Below are 20,512 nucleotides of genomic sequence, written 5' to 3'. Positions count from 1 at the left end.
TTATGGGCTTTTATTGATATGTACCATTGTCTCCATCCCATTGTGTGTGTTCAATTTCACTTTTTTCATCCATACTAAAACAAGTACTGTGTTACAGGTTGATGCTGGTACTTCGACTACAATTGCATCATCCTTTGGAGCTGATCCAGAGCTTGAGGTATGCTTACTGAACAGTTCCTTTGAATGACAAAGTATATCCTACATCTGCTACTATTAGACAGTGACATTATTATAAATTAGCTTCTTTTGCAAAATGCTTGAGTGCAACATTACAATCAGTGAGTTTCGCACAGTGATCTCTGATAGAGTACACTAGCCATCAATCAGGTGAAATTCGAAATGTATATTTTGACTAAATGAAGTACACAATGAACAAGGGCATCTAAGTAAGCCATGTGTGCGAGGAAAGAATTTGATTTCAAATACGATTTGACTTTTTTAAAATTAATGTTCTATTCTAGGGATGTATACAAGATCGGGAAATAGAAGAGGAGGCACGTGGATCCGAGGTGGCGGACCAGCTTGCTGGTGCAGTAGTTACAGTGAAGTACATGGTTTCACAGATAATCAAGAAAGCAAGGGTAACTAACAAATAATTTCGATTACAAAAAGTGTTTTGGGCTGGTGTCTTCATAACATGCTTTAAAAAAAAAATCTAAAGTGCTATATACTGTATGTTGGATTTACATTGAACCTGTTTTTACAACCCATCTCCTATATGCCCAGAAGTAAACAAACTATGAAGACATAGACAGCTACTGAAACCAGAGATGCTGCTTGCCAAATTGATTTCACCATGGAGCAACTATTATTTGAGGCGCAGCGTGTTCAAATCAATAAGCAGACTCGAGATGCTTATGCCCAATGGCCAGAAAATGAATTGAATGTAACCAGCGAAGCCAGCAAAGTTTTGTTGAACCATTGCTACAATGCGAGAACTCCACAAGATGAAGATGAAACTGAATATAATGAAGATGCTTTTGAATTACTCGCAGACCACTTGACACAATCAACACCCGGAACAAAATGGCTACCCAACAATCGACATTGATGGATTCTTCGGTTCGTGTTCAAATAACACAAGCCAAAATAACAGAGACAGAAGCCTCAACACAACTGACCGAGTAACTAGCCAAAGATCCCAACTACAATTTGTCCTGTTCGGCCGATATGTCCACCACAGTTGAGTCACAAACCACATTCATGCAGGACGATAGTCTAATAAAGGAGCCCAAATACATTGTATTCGACAGCTGCCTGGTAGAGATTATACTGATGCTGAAATGTGTCCATCCAGTGAGGGGGGAGGGAGAAGTATGCGGGAAGCCATTGTTGAATGTAACTCGTGTATCACAAGGCACTAACCTGAAAATACAAGCCACCTGTGATCTGCTCATGCTAAATTTTCATTGTCCGCTCAACCGACGCTGGGGAAAGTGCGCGCTGGAAATCTACTGTGTGCAGCAGCTTTACTTTTCAGTGGCTCTAATTTTAGTAAATTGTCCAGTTTCTGTCAATTTTTTTGGGACTCCAGTTCCATTCTAAAACGCAGTACTACAAATATCAACGTGAATATGTATTCCCTGCTATTAGTGAAGCTTGGAAAATTGAACAAATGTCAATTGAAAAAGGACATTCTCTGACAAACGGTTCAGGCTAGCCGGCGATGGACAGTGCGACAGCCCCGGATTTTCAGCAAAGTACTGCACATACCACTTTCAGGACATGGAACCTAAATAAAATGTGATTTCGGTGGTCGTGCAGGTGTCCGAATGTAAATCCTCAGTGGCCATGGAGAAACATGGTTTTATCAAATTCCTGGAAGATCTCAAATTGAGGGGAATGCAAGTAGACCTCATAGCCACCGACATACATGTTTCAATAGCCGAGAGCAGTTTCCAAATATTCACCATCAATTTGATGTATGGCACGTTGCCAAATCAATCAATAAAAAAAATCTCAGCTGCTGGGAAAAAAAGTTCTGAAAATATTTTACAGTGGTCCCAGTCTTTCAGCATCCATCTTTGGTGGAGCTCCAAAACTTGTGGTGGGTTTGTGGAAATTCTACTAGAAAAATGGCGCTCACTAATGCACCACTGTTCCAACGTTCACTCTTGGACAGAAAACCAACATTTTCACGAATGTGCACATGGACTTTTGCGGAAGAGCAGGAATGCAAGAAGTGATTGATTGCATCTTCACCTCCACACAAAGCTTTTGAAAAGATCGTGTTTGATAAAACTCCATCAAGAGATCTGAATGGACTCACAGAATTCTGTCACACAATAGATTTGAAGGTGTTGTCCACAATATGTGTCTAAAGTACAGGCCCAAGAGATTGGATTTCGGCATAGACGGGATGCAATATAGGACATTACTAGTGGTATTCGCGCATAACGTGAATGTAGGGCGTGAACAATAGAGGACTGCGGGAAACTTTAGGATGCTTCGTTACACAATGGCCTTTACGAAAAGAAGCAAAAATGGGTGGTCAAGCCAAAATACCAGGAATAGGAATTCGATTTTGTGAAAGATCTCATTTTGACTGTGTTGGACATACATACTCATGGAATTGCGCATGATTTTGTTCCGAGGACACATAGATTGCCACAAAACATTGCAAACGTGCTCTGTCCACCGAAAGCTGACCTTGTGGAACAGTTCACTTCCCGGCTCAAATGATTAGCAGCTATTTATTTGTTCAACAATGTTTATATAAAGTGTCCAAATAAAGCGTCTAATTTGTCTTTTGAAATGTATCATCTTTGTCAATTGTTTTTGCAAGAAGTGCCTTTTGCAGAATGCCATACAGTGTAACGCTGTGCTTTCACACTTCCGGGTTTCGTCGAGCTCTTGTGGGTCCTTCACTGATCGGGGGAGGGTCAGATGGATAACAGCATGAAAGCAATTTTGGGGTTCTGCAGTTGCCTTACCAAACACTTGTCCAAATAGCTGAATAACTACACGTCCCACAAAAGGAATGAGACCTCGGCTAGATAAGATACTTGGCACGCAAGAACTACCGACTGTAAGCAAAACAGCCCATGAAAGGGGGTTGTTGGTGAGAAATAGGTGCATCCTGACCTATATTATTATAGGGGCATGTGTTAGGGGTCGTTGCTAATGTAAAGAAGGAGGGGGTCAGTTGAGCCCCCCCTATACATTCTACACCAAAGGGACCACTTGCTCTTGCACTAGTGGGATACACCTCCATTGCCCTCCTGCAGCCATGGGGAATAAGGCCCGGACATGAGCAGAGGTGGGGCTATTGCAAGACACACTTGGACTCCATTTTGTGTACTATCTTTGGACTAGACCGCATTCTGGCATTACGAAGGCTCCCCTCCCCTCAGCAGTGCCGCTCAGTGTGCCCCGATCGCCTCCACCTTTTTCCTCCTGCGCCTCCCAAGTCCCTTTCTCACGGATGCGCTGAGACAAGATGTTGCAAGCAAACAATGTATTAATTTCATTCTTCCTCTGAGAACACCGTCCTGTGGGTGACTGGGCCGACCCATGACTTGTAGTTCATCCATCTCAACAAACCTGCTCCTGCACCTCTCACTCCCGCTGTTGGAAAATTACTGCTTGTTCAACCTTGTGCCCCTCCAAAGCTATTCTTTTGATGTACCAGAAGTGTGACCCTTCCTTGCTGACCACCTCAAAGAGCCTCCAATAAAACCACACCCCTGTCACAGTATATTCAGTCCCAAACTAACATGTGTCACTCCACCCCCTTCTCATTTTGATGTGCCAGACCTGACCGCTATCAATTCCGACCCCTGCAGGTTACCTCAGGGGCAAGACCCCCACTCCCTTCACCTCGCTAGTGACCCAAAGTGGGATAGTACAAACACACACGTGCAATTTATAGGCCTCTAATATATACTTAAAAGGTAGTGGTGATCATTATTTAATGCATGTCTAAGATAAGTGTGTGTAGATCAGTTTAGCCAGAACCAGCCGCTTCTTCGGACCTGACCCAACCTTCACCTCGCATGGACCGGCCCACCTGAACCACCTGATGTCCAACCTCCTGCCAAGTCATCAGCCAATCCTGTGGAGTCAGCCCTTACAGAACTATATGTGCACCACCTCCCCAACCAATGGAACTGTAGCTTGTAGACTATATAGAAATTGTGACTGATGATACTGTAACCCTTTAAAACCTATTGTTTTTGTATCGTTTGCCAGAGCGCTCTCTAGACAGCAGAGTTCTCTGGATGCTGAATCTTATATAAAACCTTTGCAGAATCTCCATACCAATCTCTTGGTCTCATTCCCTACTGGGATGTGTCCTTTATTCTGAATTTTGTTGGTGATGTGGGGAGTGAGTGCCTTCACTATCGGATGCCTTATCACAGGGGCCGATCTTTGATTTGCAGCCCTCAGTCTTACGATTTCAAACGCGTGGAGGTGGGTGTCCGCATTACCAGAATATATGACCAATCCAGAATAGGTATATGGGAGGTGAGGCTGAGGTGGTGTGGGATTAGGGTCAGGTGACCAGATGCGTTCTAAGGGAACTGAGGTCATGGGTTCAGGGGACCACAGCCTGGCAGGAGGGGGTTGCAGCAGGGCTTGCTCTGACATTCATGCACGAGCACATTTTGTCAGGGCTCGAGACTCGCTCCTTGCAAACATTTTTATGGGCTGAGCTGATGGGTGGTGTGGGCTGGCTGTGGGAGTCGCTGGGAGAGTGCAAGGTTCTCCAGAGGAACATTATAAATAAGGCATTTTGAAGTAAACTGTTTCCAATTAAAAAAAAAAAGTAAATCACTAGAAATTTTGCGCAGCATTGGTGGATGGCAGCAAACCATTAATTTGTTTTTCAAAAATATTTCTAATGACACTATGGTCTGAAGGACTATTCACTTCCATTCAGAGTGAAGGTCAGCGCCTTTGAATTTTGCTTGTGAGCTGTGCAAACCCACGCATCGTACACAGTATAAGGTTCCATTTTTTCGACCTTGGAAGAAAGGGAGGATTCCGAAAGGAATGAATGAAGGGAGGGGTGTAATAGCTTCAAATATAATAAGGTTCCACCATTCCAAAACTGGACAAAGGAACATGTAATTTCATTTTATGAAAATTCGTTTATCTGAACGGAGTCTCTGCGTTACGCAGAGAGAATGGAAATGCCGAATATTATGTATGTTTTACTGTAGACGATTTTATAGACTAACAAGTCAAGGTTTCACTATCCAACCGTTATTGCTGGCTTACATTGTAATGTGTTGTTGTTTGTGGCATAGTGCACGCAAAAACAACCTGTGTACTTGTCTTTGTCCCGGGCACATGGGCAGTCCAGCATCGACATGCATTTAGTCCACATCTGGGTTCCCCCACGTTCCACCAATGCCAAATTCTATGCTAATATTTAGTTAAAATTCCATCTATGTGTTCTTCGAATTGTAGCGTCAGCTTCCAAATCCCGTTGTGAGCCAAACATATTCCATAGCACTAACCTTTCAAGCAAATTGTAGACTACATTCCAGGATGTTTTCTCTGTGTTCCCATTGTTTCACGCTTGTGTTCATCATTAGTTTGCACACAGTGTAGAATTAATCAGTAAATTGATAAATTATAATAAAGAACGGCTACTGAGACACATTTCTGTTATGTTTTACAAACGGCTACATCCTGCCTTTCTGCGATTGTCATCGATTCCAGATACCAATTGAAGGCTTCTTTAACAGGCAGCTGCAGATACACTTAAATGGCTGGATCACTATGACACTGTTTTGGGACGATCGCCACCAGCGATAAGGAGCAACCTGACACCGTTTACAGTGGCCTAGCGCCAAGCTGATGCCAAAGCCTTGCGATTCACGGTGTGTCCAGTGCGCATCTTATACCCAAAAGGAACACCGTGTGACTCATGATAAACATTTGTGGATCGAGAACAAAGAAAAAAATTATCCAGTTGCTTGAATATGGCAAACGCCGGATGTTCTCAGAGCATTTATTGTGAAATAAAAGTACATTACAATTGTAGAGTTTTGCTATTTCCTTTTAAAAGTATAGTTTTATATTCAAAATTGGGACACGCTGTGTAGTGAGATGATGTGTGTTGATATTCCGGGTTCTGTGTCAACTGACGTTAACACGTAGGTGATGACTGGGCACGTTTGGCTACGCTGCCCAGTAACATCATGGAGATAGGCAGAGAATAGCACTAGGTTTGGTGATGTCAGCCTCAGGGGCGGGGGATATGATTAAGTGCCGCCAGGGCAGTTCAATTTAGGGCGATGCGGGAGCGGATAAGATAAGCACAAGATGGCCGTGCCCTGCTGCCTTATTTTGCATGTGTAAAAATGAGGAAAACTACGGTATCGAGCATAGGAAATGTTTGTACGATCTATCTACGTATGCTTAAAAACACATGCCCGAACCCTCGGGACAATAATATTTTTGAGCGCACTATTCCTTTAATTGTTTTTATTGGCATTTTAAGTGAATACAGAAAACACTCCAACAAAAATACGGGCACATCGCCCGAAAACCACCACCCCTCCCCTGTGTCCACCCCCCATCAGTACTGTTTGGAGCCAGGTACAATGGTTTATACAAACAAACATACATCCTTCCAGGAGTCCACCTACATTCCGAAGATGATTAGAGAGCAGTCCTGCGAGTACAATTCCATTGTTAAAACAAGTAGATATACAGCAAAACATAGCATAAGTAATATCGTAGGCCCATGATAGGCTCCAAGGTCTTGAGTGGACTGAGTCAGGTGGGTCTAGCGAGCCCGGATAGTACCACTTTCCATTGTATTCGATCACCCCTGGTATACCGAGAGAGGTCGAGGGATCCTCTGCCCTAGACAGCATATATGTCCTGAGCTGGGCCCAGATGTCTAACGGTCTACTATTGAGAGGGAGCGTTTAGGCATCATGTGTTTCCCTCCTCTCGCACATTGACCTATTGTTAAGCCATTCGTGAAAAGTAGGAGCTCGGCTCATACCCCAATACTTAGCTATAAGATACTTTTCTACTATGGACACCAACCCCACAAAGCATTTCTCCAATCGTGGGCCGTCTTCCACCAGTGCCAAGAGCCAAATGTCGGGGGAGTACCTAGGCGGGACGCCAAGCATCTTAGAGACAGCTACCACGACTTTATTCCATAGAACTTGTAATGCGGGCAGGTCCATACTATATGATAAAAATCTGCTGGGTTTCTGATGCATTTCTTACAATTTGGTGACCTACCTGGGTAATACGTCTTCAGGCGGGCCAGTGAGTAAAACATCTGATGTAAGTATTTGAAGTGTATCAGGCTGAACCGGTTATTAACTGTTCCGTTGTTAGTGCCTTCCCAATAGAGTCCACCCACTTGTCCCTGTAAGGGCCTGTAGGGATGGGCCTGTTTACTCAGACAATTTGGTATAGAAATGAGACCTGCTTGATCGTGGTGGCGGGGGGGGGTGATGCATGGAAGAGAACGGCGGAGCGCTTGGAAAATCCGGCCACTTGGATCTGATCTCCTGACGGAGCCGTTAGTATAGGAGCACAGTGATGGGAGTCCATTCGCCCCGATCCCTCACCGCCTCAATTCCTATCACGAAACAAACTCGCCGTTGGGTGCAACATCCCCCAGGAAGTGAGCGTTTAGTTTGACAAAAAGTTGTCGGAAAATCTTCTCATGGGTGAGTGGGATACCTCTAACGCAATATATGGCCATACAGGGGGAATACCATTAGTTCAGTTCCACCAGGCGGGCAAAGTGATCCCAGATTTTAAGTATTACTGCCAAGGGTTGTACCTCGGTTCTCGGCTGTCTCTCCGGGGTCCCCAACAGCAGCCCTCAGATGTCATTGGGAAGCAACTTCTCCTTCTCAATAAGGGTGTCCGGGCGGTCAGTCACAGGGGACCACCACCAGTCTGAGTATTGAAGTTGGGCTACAAGGAAATACATAAATAGGTCCGGGAAGTCGAACCCCCCCCCCCCCCCCCCCCGTGAATAATGGCAACACATTGTGTCCAGTGCTATACGGACCTGGCCACCAGCCCAAATAAGCCAATTCATCAACCCCTTAAGTTGTACCTAGAATGCCTGCAGAGACCAAACCGGGACAGTATTAAATATATACAAACATTTAAGATCACCATTTTAGCCGGTGAGGTCTTGGCGACCTGAGAGATAGCAAGGCGGATCCAGGTTGTAACCCTGTGCTCCAGGCGCACCAAGACGTCCATGTAATTATCTTTCTACAGCGAGCCCGAAAATGTGGAAACATTTATACCCAGATACCGAATACCTTGTGGGCACCAGCCAAAGGCTCCACCAATGTCTTTCTGGGCTACCCGGGGGCTCAGGGGAAGGACCTCCGATTTTGTCCAATTGATCCATAGACCTGAGAGTTCGCCAAAGCTGGCGACTTCCTCCACCATAGGTTGCAAATTTTGTATGGGCTGTTTAAACGTATAACATATCATCCACGTAGGGGGATTGGATGAAGTTGTCCGAGTGGATTCTCACCCGCATTTGTGCATGATGCTCCCTCAGCATGCAAGCCAGGGTTTTGATTGCCAGTGCAAGCAGTATGGGGGTGAAAGGGCACCCTTGCCGGGTACCATGTGAAGGATAGATCACCTCTGATTGCATGCGATTGGTGTACACCAATGCCTTGGCGGCTGTGTAAAGGAGACGTGTCCATTGTATAAAGTTGCCCAGGCCTTTACGTCAAGGGACCTCAAAGAGGAACGGCCACTCCACTGACTCAAATGGCTTTCTGGCATCCAGTGTGGCGACCACTATCTGGATCTCTGGGTTCACGTTGTGCATTAACATAAATAGTCTGGTTATTTTGAGTGGAACGTCCTGGAATGAAACTGGCATGATCTGAAAAGGACTAAACTGGGCATATGTGGAAGAAGGCTATTGGCCAGAAGTTTTGCTTCAATCCTATTATCGGTATTAATCAAGGAAAGGGGCCTATAGGAGGAGCGCCTACGGGGATCTTTTTCGGGTTTCACCAGGGCCGTTCTAGTGGACTCAGGGTGTGTCCCAGAGGACCAGGCCACTTTGTACATTTCTCGTAGCCGCGGAATTAGTCTGGGTATGCTTTGTATAGTTTGGCTGTGATCCCATCAGTGCCTGGGGCCTTACCATTGGGGAGTGAACAAGTCACCTTGAGGAACTCCTCATCAGATGGAGGGTCATTCAACTGTGTGCCCTATGCAGGGTCTAGCCACTCCACTCCAATGCAATTCTATCCCAAGTACTGTGTAATTGAATCATGGCCTTCAGTAGATTGGGTGGTAAATAGTTAGGAATTCACAGAAGACCTTGTTCATTTTTATGCTGTCTCTGGTGAGCTCCCAGTTGGCGCCTTCGATCTCTACTTTAGTGTCTAGTTGTTGTTCCTGTTTTATTGCTCAGGTCAGCTTCTTGCTCGGGTGATCACCCTCGCCATACGCGACCGTCCCTATTGGGTCTCCCAGGAAGCATTTTTCCCGCAGCCGCTCCTGTATATCCGGGGAGTCTTGGAGGCTCTGTTGGGTCTCCAACTGTTTAATATTACGTTCCGCAGTGGAGATGGACCTGGGAATACTTTTCCGAACCCCCCTTCTTTGGACATGCAATATCCACAAGGGTATACCTTTAATGTTTCCCACACCACCGTGGGATCGGGTACTGAACCCAAATTTATTTGGAAGAAGGTGGAGATGTCTTGTCGGATCTCCTCTCGCAGGACCTTGTTCTTGAGGGCGCGGTACCTGAACCGCCATCAGAACCGTTTGGGAGGGCAGCTGGGGCTAGCCAAGTGTATCAAAACTGGGAAGTGAAAAGATATTGTCCTAGGCAGAATCTGAACTCGAAGAGTCGAACGGGCCAGTTCGGGGGACAAGCTAACATAGACTATCCTGGAGGAGCTGCCATGGACTCCTGAGTAGAATGTGTATTCCTATTGGAAGGGTGAAGGAGGCGCCAGGAATCAATAAGGCCATGATACCCTGCAATGGAGACCCATTTCTGAGCGGCCCTTGAGAGGGTGTCTGAGTAGATAGTGGTCTATCCAAGTCAAGCGAAAGAGCAGTATTAAAATTCCTGCCCTCGTCACCTCATAATTAGATAAGTAAGTGGTCTGCACAACTCTGGAAGAAGTCTGGGTCATCATAGTTAGGTGCATACACATTGACAATGAGGAGCCACCAACTCGCTACCTCCCCGGCAACCAGTTAATAGATCCCGTCGCTGTCCACAATTTGTAGAGTTTGAACTCCAGAGAGTGGTGAATGTAGGTAGCTCACCCTCAGAAATGTGTGGTGAAAGAAGAGCAATACCTGTGGATACCCCATCCCGCTATGTTAGGGACTTTACATCCCGTCCCCAAATGGGTCTCTTGTAAACATAAAACATTGACTTTGTGATTCCTGGCATAGTTTGAAATCAGACGCACCTTTTTCCCCATTTGTAAATCCCTGTATATTCCAGGTCATCAACGTAACTTCATTGTCCCTCCCTTCTGTCCTCTCATGAATGTGTCATGACCCCTCATGGCAATATATTGATGATAAAAAATAAAATATCTTGGTGACCTACGTACTCCAGTGTGTACCCTGTGATAAGCAGCCCAAGTCCATACAGTATTGAGTGTCTCTGGAGCAACTGGTATCCAATTAGACCCTGCACTCGTAGAAATTCCAACCACCCCAGCCCAATCCCCATAACACAACATAACTTGAACAGACCCCCTCTTAACTCCCCCCCTCCTCCCCCTCTCCCATGCCAGAAACCCAAACCTACTGGCTTCCCCAATCCACCCCCCACCCTAAACAGATCTGCCAACAACCCCAACCAAAGCTTCCTGTGCCACTAGGGGCGGGGGGTGCCGGCGGCAGAGATAACTCAGAGTGACGAAAGGCCTGTACCACATTTGTGAGTATTAATCATTATAACTGGCAGTGTCTAAGATGTGAGAACGGCGCAGTGAGACCGCATCAGCGACCTGTGCTTCTGTACATCATGAAAATTGCACTAGACTTAGTGTACACTATGAGTATCATAGTGATCTGCATGGGGATACCCTATGGGTCTGGGATGTCCATGGCAAAAAGTTCCGCTGCTTCCAGGGATGTGAAAAATGTGACTCGGCCCTGTTACACCACTCGAAGCTTGGCAGGGAACAGCATTGAGAACTGTATCTCCTTTCTTAGAATATTCTTCAGACTGCAAGGTCTTTCTCTGGTCCTCGACATGCTGACGAAGTCTGGGAAAAGCTGAATGGTCGCTGAACCCCACTGCCTGACCACCTTCTCCCTAGCTGCTCGGAGAAGAATATCCCTGTCTCTGTAGTTGAAAACACACGCTATAATAGCCATCTCTGGAGCCCCTGGGTGGGGGGGGACTTGGAGGCTAATGAGCAGTGAGCATGCTCTATCATAAACATGTTTGTGACCGGCGGCTTCTCGAGGATCTACATTAGCAATTTTTCCACAAAACACTCTGTTATCTATGCATGTGGACTCGGCCACCCCCGTTATCTGTATATTTTTTCTTCTAGATCTCCCCTCGAGGTCATCATTCTTTGCCACCACCTTCTAGATTGTTTGTTGCAGCGTGGCTACCTCGCTTTGCTGCATTGCAACCTTATCTTCTCCAGCATTGGATCTTTCATGGATTCACGTGCTTAGAATATTCCCCGTCGTCAGGCTGGGAATCCTCGGTAAGTTATATAGACATTTTCCATAGGAAGAATTCCGACACTTTTGTGTCCTATCTATGTCGTTTTGGGCCGCGCACGCCGGCGCCACGTTTGGCTTCTGTAATCCGTCCGCAGAGCTCGTCAATCTGGATCGCTGATACATCCACCTTGCAGGTTAGCACATCTATTTTAGCACCCAGATTATCTGCGCTGTTCTTCAGTGCTAACAACATATGGTACAACGTGAGACATCAATGTGGGATGAGTCAGGGATTTCCGCTGGGGCAGGAGGGGTTCTGATCAGTACTGGCAAAGCGATCCATCTTTGCCTGCTTCTTGGGGTTCTCCATATTATGGCGTTGGCTTGCCGCCACGCCTGAGGTGCCCCAAGGGGCTTCTCTCTTCAGGTATTTCCGTGTCTTACAGCACCCTACTTCAGGTGATTCCCCCTTGCGGATGTGTGGGGGAGTTGGTGGACTCCTGTCATGTGTTAGACCGCGCACTGTAATTCAAGGATGTGTCATGTGAGCCCAAGGGAACACAGAGTGGTGATGTGGCTAGGGGAGTGGGTCACCAGCGATTAGAGACCGCGATTCCCAGAGATCCCTGCGGTGCCAGCCAGGCCTCCCTTCCGTGGATAGCAGGGCTGGAGACAGAGGTGTGAGGAGAACAATTTTGAAGTATGGGGGTAGGAGGGTGCCCCTGTCACCTCTGTGGTACTTAAGTAGAGAAGCAATAAGAACTAATTACCCATATGCCTTCTGTGTGTGTTCCGCCTTTCCCATGGGCTGCTAGCTGCATGATTTCAGATGCCAGAGAGCCGATCGGGAGGGTTTACTTTGCGGAGCAGGTCTGGGCTGGAGTTATTGCCCACTAGTTCACTCTGCTACACTGATGTAGCGGGAGGTGGGGGCTGACGTCAACGGAGCCTTCAGGTGAAGCGGGCCCTCCAAGCTCTGTCTCCCGGGGGAGAGGATGGTGTTTGATCCCCCTTTGTGGGCTGCTACCAAGACTCACCGTGTGTGTGTGTGTGTGATGTGTCCCGCAAGCCCGGCCATGTGGATGGTGGGTGTCTTTGCACCGCCCGGGCAGGGGGCTTTGAACCCGGGAATGGTGACTCTCCTGTGTAGGACACGGGGCAGGGCCGGGATCCAGATGGTGGGACTCCTCCCACGCAGAGTTCTGGGTGAATGGCAGTGCTGTTTCTGATGGGGCTCCAAGATCCGGGCTGCGTTCGGTGGGCGGAACCAGCGGACCCAGGAAGGTACCTGCTCCCCGTTACCTCATTAAGATACCATCCTGGGGTTGAGTGGGCCGCTTCACATGCAGGCTGTGCCTCGACTGGGGGGGACTCCCCGAGCCGGGGATCCAATGGTCAGGAAGTCACCCAGCGCTGCTGGGGTGATCGCTGTGTGCTGCAGCCCTCTCAGTCCCGGGCTGCGGGTGGCACGTCCCCAGGCCCCATGGGGGGGGGGGGAATGCGTTAGCTTCAGGCTGTTCGGTGCATGCGGGCCGATGGGCTCAGAGCAGTTAGCTATGCTCCTGCACGCCAGAGGGTGGTGTCCAGCAAGGTTGTAAGCCACACCACGCGGGGGTTAGAGTAGCGCTCCAGCCCGCCTGCACTGCGTCACTGGCTGCCCCAGTGAATCTGGCCTGCTGTCTACCCCCTCCACCCCAACAGTAAGTTCCTTCCAAGTTGAAATTAGCAGGCAGTGGTCTCGGAGTAATCCGAAATGCAGGGTACCGCTTCATTCTCACTTTTGCTTGAAAAAAGCAGGATCTTGTCAGCAGGATATCCCGGCCTCCGTCTGAGCCTTCTCAGGTGGAAGCCATGCCTCGTCCGCACAACAGCACCTCTCCCCCCCCTGATTGAATCCATCTACCAGGATCGATAAAAAGATGTTTTTGTGGTCTAATTGGTAACTGGGAGGAATAAGATGAATCGGAGACTTATTTCAGAACAGAAATTGGCTGTCCTTTAAGAAGCTGAGAGACATCAATGGTCTTGATGATTGTACATTTGGAGAATATAGATCTGAGATCTGCTATACCCATGTAAAAACTTTAATCATTAATAGATTATTGGATCCAACACTTTGCTAATGGACAATTTTGAATCAGCACAATGTTTCTTTTTTATAAATATTTTTGTTTCTTTTTTGTCAGACTATTGGTATAGGCAGGGCTCCAAATTGAAGTGGGAATATTTTACTCCCTATTTTTTAAAGTTGGGAATACAATGATTTATTAGGGAGTAAAATGTAAGTCCAATTCCCAATGAGAGTATTTTATAAGCAGGTAATGCTTTAACTGAAAAACTGAAATGTTTTTGTAATATATATTTCGAGGGGATTGGGACCTCCAACGTATTCCATATCGATGACAGTAATCACCACAGCTGTGCTGCTTCGGAAAATCTTTGGCGCCTGCGTCGATACGCCGCCCTCTAGGACCTCCTCCAACGCCCAACGTCACTGGATGTTATAAGTAGGATGCACGACGCCCGTAGCCTCAGTTCTGTTTTTTCCACGAACGTGTTCGCTCCGGGAATCTTGACGCGCCTCGACTCTTTGGAGTTTCTGTTGTTTCTCGGTTCTTCGAACCTGTTTGGTGTTTGTGAAGTATTTCTTCGTGAAGATGTCTACCTCGTCTTCTACACCGCGTCCGGGCTTTAAGAAGTGCAGGGACTGTGGGTCCAAGATGTCGGTCACGGACTTGCACGACGCCTGCCTCTGGTGCCTCGGGGAGGCCCATGACACGGATAACTGTGCCGACTGCCAGTCGCTCACGTCAAAAGCCTTGCAGGAGCGCAAGAAGCAGTTATTGGTAGGTAACGTGTCCAAGCCCCGGAAGTCGAGGTCTGCAGGGTTTTCGACGGACGACTCGAGGGGTGACTCTCCGCATCGTCGTCGGAAGTCCAGTGGGTCTCGGTCCCGTCATCGGTCGCCTTCTCCGTCCTCATCTGAGGACTCCGCCCGTCGGCGGGTCGCTTACCCCACCAAGCATGCGACACCGGAGGAATGGGCTTCCTTCGGGAAGAAAATGTTGGCAATTCTTGGTCCGCAGGGGACTGGTCCGTCCGCGCCTCTGAGTGGGGTCGGTCGTGATCAGCCGAGAGATACCGCTCGCACGCCTTCGGGCTGCGGTGGTCATCACGATTCGCGGGAAAGGTCCCGCTCGGACAAGGGGCATCGTTCTCGACATGCCCGGTCCAGGTCCTGGTCCTCGACACGCTCGAGACCGTGTGAACCTGTGGTGTCTTCACGGAAGACGTCGACGCCAGTGGCGACGAGGTCGTTGACGCCCTCTTTCGAGGGCTTGCCTTCGAAGAAGTCATAGATGCCATCGGTGTCCCAGCCGTCGAGGGACACACTCGGTGCCCCGGCCTCGAGGACTGTGTCGGCACCGTCGATGCTGTCGACGCCGCGCCCGGCGTCGACGCCGATTCACTCGACGCCGATTCACTTGACGCCTTTCGAGGCTGTGTTGACGTGGGTACCCCATGGCTCGGGGGAACCTCCTAGAAAGGCTCTGGCCAAGGTCAAGCATGGCTTTGGTTCAAGTTCTGTGCCTTCTTACCGCCATCTGGAGTTCATTTCAGAGGTGGATGAGGGCTCTGATGATGGCATGGTGCCCGACACAGTGCTAGACGACATTCTCTTGGGCCATAGCCAGTTTGAGGACTTGAAGCAGTCCCTGCATGATGCTTTTGGGCTGGACACCTCTCCGGAGGTGGAGTTTTGTAGGCCTGAGCCTGGCACTCATGCTGATTCTTCGTACCGGCGCCTTATGTCAAGGGTCACTGAGTACTTAGGATGGTCTGCTCCCCCGGGGGAGTTTGTTCATGATGACCTTACGGATATCCTCGACATTGGTCCACCAACTGACCCGGTACTGCCGTTTCATATGGCTCTACAGAGGAGGGTGGCCGCGGCTTGGACTGCTCCGGAGAGTATCCCGGCAGTGGGCAAGACTTTACCGCAATAATACCGCCCAGCCAGTAGTGACCCCTGCTACTTGTCCAAGCACCCTACTCCGGAGAGTTTGGTGGTGCAGGCGGCTACAGCCCTGGCACAGCAGGCGTCGTACACTACCATCGCTCCTGATAGGGACAACAAGCGTTTTGACGGCTGGGCGAAGAAAGTGTTTTCTGCAGGGGGTATGGCGCTTCAGGCGGCCAACTCCTTCTCCAGCATGGGTCTGGCATGACCCATGAATATTCCGTCGTCAGGCTGGGAATCCTCGGTAAAGAAAAAATCAGTATCAGTTTCGTTTCTGATCTGTCTTTCTTAGTAGTAATCAATCACCGATCTCTGGGTCATACTGCCCCCAGCCAATGACTGCCCTCTCGCGAAGCCCCGCCTCTGGCAGCCATCCTCAGATTTTTACCGCACGCTCAAGTGTTGGGAGTCCTCGTGTTTAGCTCTCGTTTTTTGCTGCGTTTTCGCGCTTTTTCAGGAGATTTCTCATTTTCTACGGGGACCCGTTTCGGAGTTCTTCTACGCCCCTCAAGGGTGAAGTTTTCATCGAGTTACACTTCTTGGAGGATTCCGGAAGATCTGCGGCCTACCTCAACGGACATGGCCCAGGTCAAGGGAAGCTCGACGCCCGGATCCAAGCTGTTCAGGTGCTGCCCTGGATGCGGATTACAGAACGTTTTCAAGGAGGACGAGCATTCGCGATGTCTCTACTGCCTTCATGTGTCACGAATGGCACTCTAATAAGAGTGGCACAAGACACCCAGAAGAGTTTGGGTGCTGAAATAAAGTGGACAGATAGGGACACACACAGCGGAAAGGAAAGGGAGTGAAGAGTAGGGAAGAGTAGCAAGGGAAAAGGTACAGAGTGAATACCCTCTTGGGGTGTATGCAGAATAGCAAAAGAGTATTCCACGAACCTTGGAAATACTCTAGCCTTCTGCACAGTTTGCTATAACAGAGTCCCACGCTGTTTGCTCATAACTTGGAACAGCAGCTATGGGTGTCTGTGATATAGAAACGAGACAAGGGAAGGGGCAGAGGTTGACTGATGGGAACCAGCAGACAAGCTCTGTACAAAGGGTCTACAAACAGTACAAGAGAAGATACAACAGACAAATCCAGGAAAGGAGATGATAGCAAACTAGCAGAAGGATAGGAAGGGAAAGTCGAGTAACAGGATATGATAACAGAGGACAGAAAGGTAGGTGGAGAGCTCAGAGGAGCAGGAAGGCAATGAGTAAGCCCACAAGAGTGGGACGGTAAGGTAGAAATATCAGAGGAAAAGGGCTTAGGGCAACAGAGTAAAGCAGACTGCACGGCAAGGATCCCAGAAGGGCCGGGCAGTAAGGAGTGAACCCTGAGGGTCAGGGCCGCCGAATGTAGAAGGTTGCAGAGGGCTGTAGAGGGCTGCTAGGCCGAGGACCCAGCGGGGAAAAAGGTAGAGGGTAGGCAGCGGAGCGTGATAAGCTGCAAGTAGGAAGCCCAGAGGACAAGGGCTGTTGGCAGCCGGAGAAAGGTAGGCTGTAGAGCAGGGAGCCCAGAGGACAAGGGCAAAGGCAGCCGGAGTGAGGAAGGCTGCAGAGCAGGGAGCCCAGAGGACAAGGGCAAAGGCAGCCGGAGAGAGGCAGGCTGCAGAGCAGGGAGCCCTGAGGACAAGGGCTAAGGCAGCCGGTGTGAGATAGGCTGCAAAGCAGGGAGCCCAGAGGACAAGGGCAAAGGCAGCCGGAGAGAGGCAGGCTGCAGAGCAGGGAGCCCTGAGGACAAGGGCTAAAGCTGGAAAGCAGCAGAGCGTGATACGCTGCAATGTGGAGAGCCCGGCAGGGCAAGGGCGGAGACTGGAAGGCAGCAGAGCGTGATCCGCTGCAATGTGGAGAGCCCGGCAGGGCAAGGGCGGAGACTGGAAGGCAGCAGAGCGTGATCAGCTGCAGTGTGGAGAGCCCAGAGGAGCAGGGCTGAGAGGCAGGGAGCCTGGAAGGCTATGACCGGAGGCAGCATGGTGGAGCAAGCAACAAGGCAGGGAGCCCAAAAGGCTAGGGCTGTAGGCAGCAGGGTGTAACAAGCTGCAAGGCAGGGTCCAAGCAGGAGTGAGGGTAAACCGCATCCAAGGATCCGAAGACACTCGCGAAAGGTGGAGGAAGGACTCTCAATGCAAGAGGCTGAGCCACTGCAGACAGCAGCCTTATATACTGCCTAGCCCAGCACAGAGGCAGGCCAATTGGTTTCACCTGGCGAATCACACCTGCAGGCAATCGGCCACCTCCCTTTCTGTTCCTGGGCTGGTGGAAGCAGGACCAGACTAAGGCTTCTGGGGGGTGTAGTTCCATAGAAATCCAATAGGAACGGCCAGGAAACCATGCTTGCGGCCAGGTGCATTATGGTATGCGTAGTTAGTTGACAATAATCATTAAGTAGCAAAGTCCAAATGGAGCAAAAATGGATGTGCCCATGGCGCAGGCATGACAGTATGCCCCTCTCCAGGCCCCTCTCCAGGCTCCCTGAAGACCGACCTGTAGGAAGAGTGTCTGTGCCACAGTACAAGAGTCTTACTCCAAAAAGACACATCATGAGGCACCAGAAATGAGTTGTAAGGTGAGAGTCTTGAATGACGGAGCCGGTACCAATGTTCTGAACCTTGGATGTAGAATTCAGAAAAGATGAAGTCTTTGGAACACAGACCCCAACTGTGTGTGCATGAAGAGAGGAACTGCGAAAAACTGCTGCAGGCTCCAAGATAGATTTTTCCTTGATGGGCAACAGTATGATGCTGGAAAGTGGAGCCATAGGTACAGCAGAGTTGGTATCTTTAGGAAGGTTTTCCAAGACATTCGAAGTAGTAATGACAACATTAGGGTTTGCCATAGAGAGTTCAGAGGATACAGCAGCGGTGAGATCTTGGATGGCTGTAGGGGGTATCGAGGCTGTAACAACTAGGTGTGAGGGAACCATGAGAGAGCCAGCGGGCTGGAAAACACCTGAGACTGGTAGAGTGAAGTCTGGCAGTCTTAGTGCTATAGATATACCAGCAGGAACAACTGGAGTAGTAGTTTCAGGATTCATAATAGCTATAGCGACCTCAAGATCTGTAGTAGGGACTTCAGGAGTCTCAAATGTGTCCGGGGGTTTAGGAACCACAGCAGTAGGCAGATCATGTATAGCAGTTGGAAGCTCGAGTGCTATAGCAGCTACAGACAAATCAGGTGTTACAACTACTGGTAGATCGGGTACCACAACCACTGGCGATTCAGGGGGTATCAAAGAAACAGAAGATGTTAATTGCTCGAGAGTGATGTCTGATAGCACAGCCACACTTTGGCAAGCCCCGCTTGCCACTTCCGCATGCTCGGTGTGAACTGTGCCAGTCTCTTCAGCTGCCATTGTCATTGCAGAGGAGGTTGTGGGTGTGGGTACTGGATGATAGGCAAGGGTGAGGACGGAATCATCCTTTGACTCAGAAGGATTTTCAATCAGTGGACCACCCTTGTCTTGCGGTGTAATGACTGTGTGCGTGATATGACCCACCGGAGGAGTTAATTCTTTTCTATCAGTACAACAACCTGAGCTTCTGCGGCTGGAAGGTGAAAGAGCTGTGTCAATCTCTTGAAGGGATACATATGATATATTTAGGTCTTCCATCTGCTTGGTAAATGTCTGTATACTTTTCTGTATGGCAACTCAGGCCTTATCATGTCGATCTCTAAAGATAAGATGTCAGGTGTTGGACATAGTGTCAAAAGGTCTGGTGACTTGTGTCCCTTCATAAGATTCTTGTGATACAAATAAACAAAGTCATAATAAAGGTCTTCGGTCTTTCTTTTAAGTCGTAGGAGTTGTTTGTGTAGCAGGTAAGTATCATTAGTTTGATCTACAGCTTCAGAAGCGGGTGTGGCAGAAAATGTGGTTGTAGCAATGGGAAGACTGACCTTAGGGTTATTGTGGTTAATAGATACTGTGGAAGTATTAAGACAACCGATGGTTAGTATAGGTCTTTTGTACCCGGAACCAGATGCACAAACCTCAGGATAACAACTGCCTTGTCCTGTCGAATAAGGTTTTCCAGCATTCTGGGGAGCTTGCCAAGCTGATCTTGTGCATATTACACTGGCAACAGCGTATTCTGGTATTGATTTTCTCACAATGAGTGATATGTCCTTAGCTGTTACGGTGTTAGGCTTGTCAGAAGACGCAGGAGAGTTTTCCACTGTTTGGTCTAATAAGATCTGTAAGAATTCATTATCTTGCTGTAGCTCTGCAACAGATAAGGACTGCGGATCATAGTCGCAAATGTCATAATAATTGTACATGGAAGAAGGGTCAGCTAGCCAGTGGGTATAGTACCGTGCTTGTAAATCTTTGTTTTCTAAGGCGAGCCTGTCCTTTAGACTAAGTTTCTTGTTTGCTGTCCTTAGGGAAACCATAGGTTTATGCAAAGGTTTCTTAACTCGAAAGGGAAGCATCTTTGGTCTGTGTGTGCCCTTCCGGCCAATGGAATAAGACATTTTTGGCTCTTGCATTCTGTCACGAATGGCACTCTAATAAGAGTGGCACAAGACACCCAGAAGAGTTTGGGTGCTGAAATAAAGTGGACAGATAGGAACACACACAGCGGAAAGGAAAGGGAGTGAAGAGTAGGGAAGAGTAGCAAGGGAAAAGGTACAGAGTGAATACCCTCTTGGGGTGTATGCAGAATAGGAAAAGAGTATTCCACGAACCTTGGAAATACTCTAGCCTTCTGCACAGTTTGCTATAACAGAGTCCCACGCTGTTTGCTCATAACTTGGAACAGCAGCTATGGGTGTCTGTGATATAGAAACGAGACAAGGGAAGGGGCAGAGGTTGACTGATGGGAACCAGCAGACAAGCTCTGTACAAAGGGTCTAC

General features: G+C 48.5%; 1 protein-coding gene across 1 annotated transcript in view; it reads left to right on the top strand.

Annotated features, from left to right (window-relative positions):
* The window catches only part of ACTR6 (actin related protein 6), a 601,838-nt gene that overhangs the window by 348,170 nt on the left and 233,156 nt on the right, over positions 1-20,512 (top strand). The window lies entirely within an intron of this gene.

This window comes from Ambystoma mexicanum, chromosome 13 (genome assembly GCF_040938575.1).
Source record: "Ambystoma mexicanum isolate Mex_15411 chromosome 13, UKY_AmexF1_1, whole genome shotgun sequence".
NCBI lineage: Eukaryota > Metazoa > Chordata > Amphibia > Caudata > Ambystomatidae > Ambystoma > Ambystoma mexicanum.
Note: the sequence above shows the minus strand (reverse complement) of the source record. Positions and strands in the feature narration are given on the sequence as shown.